This window comes from Lathyrus oleraceus, chromosome 6, assembly GCF_024323335.1.
Source record: "Lathyrus oleraceus cultivar Zhongwan6 chromosome 6, CAAS_Psat_ZW6_1.0, whole genome shotgun sequence".
Classification (NCBI taxonomy): Eukaryota; Viridiplantae; Streptophyta; class Magnoliopsida; order Fabales; family Fabaceae; genus Lathyrus; species Lathyrus oleraceus.
In genome coordinates, this window is record NC_066584.1 from 131,586,407 (window position 1) to 131,588,796 (window position 2,390).

A 2,390-nucleotide genomic window follows, 5' to 3' on the forward strand; every position below is an offset into this window, starting at 1 on the left:
TTCTTTGATATCCATGACCACGAAGTCTGTTGGAATATAAAGTTGACCGATCCTAACTGGGATGTCTTCTAAAATGCCTACAGGATACTTAATAGACCTATCGGATAATTGGAGGGACATCTTAGTTGGTTGTAACTCTCCTAAGTTTAACCTTTTACATACAGCTAAGGGCATTAAACTCACACTAGCGCCTAAGTCTAGGAAAGCTTTGTCGATCACATGACTCCCTAAAATGCAAGGTATAGAAAAACTACTAGGGTCTTTCTCCTTCTTAGCGAGTTTATCCTCAGAAATAAAGTTGCATTCCAAGGGTTTTGGATCGTCAAGCCTATGCTTGTTGGTTAAGATGTCTTTGAGAAATTTGGCGTAAGACGGAATTTGGGTGATAGCTTCGGTGAAAGGAATCTCTACATGAAGCTTTTCTATTACTTTTATAAATTTTTGGTATTGGTTGCTAATTTTGGTTTGTTTAAGTCTTTGCGGATATGGGATTGGTGGCTTGTACGGGGGTGGTGGTTTGTAAGTTTTATTCTTGGCTTCACCTTCTTGGTTGGTTTGGTTCTCGGGTTCCTCCGGTTCCTCTTCTTGGTTGGTAGGTGCATTTCCTTTAGAAGTTTTGGACTCGCTCATTGTTGGGTTATGAGGCCCTTCGTAAGCGGTCCCACTTTGTAACGAGATAGCGTTAGCTTGCCCTCGAGGGTTTGGTTGAGGTTGTCCAGGGAATTATCCTCCAGGTTTAGTTTGTGGGGCTTGGTTTTGTGCTACCTGTGAGATCTGGGTTTTAAGCATCTTGTTATGAGTGATTATCTGATCAACCTTGGTTCCTAATTGTGCTATCAATTCGTTTACGTGAATGTTCTGGTTTAGGAATTCTTTATTTTTCCGAGTCTGGCCCGATATAAAGCTCTCCATGATCTTCTCAAGGTTAGACTTCTAGGGCATAACTTGCATAGGTTGGTTTGGTTTTTGGGCTTGATAATATTGTGGTCTCTGAGGTGCATGATTTTGGATAGGGTTCTGGTTTTTATAGGAGAAATTTGGATGATTCTTCTGTCTAGGGTTGTAGGAGTTTGAAAATGGGTTACCTTGGGCGTAATTCACTTAGTCGGTGTTCAGGTCGTTCAAAAGGTTACACTTCGCTGATTCGTGTCCTTTAGATCCACAGAGTTCGCACTCTGTGTGGACTACTGTTGCGGTGTTAGTGTTTGTAGACATATGTTCGATCCTAAGGGCTAAAGCGTCCATTTTTGCCTGCATCATGTCTAGAGAGCTTATCTCATGTATTCCACCTCGGGTCTCCTTTTTCTCTATTGATGCTCATTCCATTCCCCATTGGTAATGGTTTTGGGCCATATCCTAAATTAGGTCACAAGCTTCAGGCTAAGGTTTGTTATTCAGCGCGCCACCTGTGGCAGCGTCGATGCTCATATTGGTGTTGTAATGGAGTCCATTGTAGAAGGTATGAACGATCAACCATTGTTCTAGGCCATGGTGTGGACAGACTCTTAATAGCTCTTTATATCTCTCCCAAGCTTCGAAAAGCGATTCTCCTTGGTTTTGAGTAAATCTAGTTATTTGGTTGCGAAGAACAACAGTCTTAGTAGGGGGAAATATCTAGCAAGGAATACTCTCCTAAGGTCTTCCCATGTAGTTATTGAGTTAGTTGGAAGTGAATCTAACCATGAACGTGCTCTATCCCTGAGGGAGAAAGGAAATAATCTTAAACGGATCGCATCGGGTGAAGCGCCGTTAGATTTAAAGGTGTCGGCTATTTGGATAAAAACTTTTAAATGTTGATTCAGTTTCTCAGTAGCGAGACCCGTGTATTGGTTCTATTTCACTAATTGCAACAAAGACGGTTTTAGTTCGAAATTGTTAGCAGGAATAAGGGGGTTTACTATACTCGAACTAGGTTCCTCGTCAGAGGGTTGGGAAAATTCCTTAAGAGGTCTCCGATCGGGATTCTCGGCCATAACTTTCTTAATTTGGATGAGTAAGAGGCGTGTACGAGTGTAACGTTCGGGTTCCGATAAAGGATCTACTAAATTTTCGGTACTACGAGTTCTTCGCATTTACCGGCTAATAATTCCTTAGTCTAGACGGTGTAACAACAGGGTATAAAATTCTGCGAAGTTGGTCCCCGGCAACGGCGCCAAAAACTTGATCATGTGAATTCGCAAGTGCATGAATAGCGTCAAAGTAATATAAAAGAATATTGATCCCACAGAGACCAAATCGTCAATCTATCGATTTCTATCATTACTGGGTTTATCTAAGGCGGTATAAAAGAGATATTGGGTTTGTAAAACAACGGTAAATAATAAATGCAGGTAAAGACAGGTTGAATGTATTTCACGTCAGTTAAGTGATGTTTCGATTGTCTAAATAGA

The 2,390-nt window shown here is 41.3% G+C and overlaps 1 non-coding gene across 1 annotated transcript; it reads left to right on the top strand.

Annotated features, from left to right (window-relative positions):
• The first annotated feature begins 1,483 nt into the window (after positions 1 to 1,483).
• LOC127098942 (small nucleolar RNA R71) lies at positions 1,484 to 1,590 on the top strand. Its single transcript, XR_007793625.1, has one exon. It is a non-coding gene; the product is annotated as a small nucleolar RNA R71 (small nucleolar RNA).
• The last annotated feature ends 800 nt before the right edge of the window (positions 1,591 to 2,390 follow it).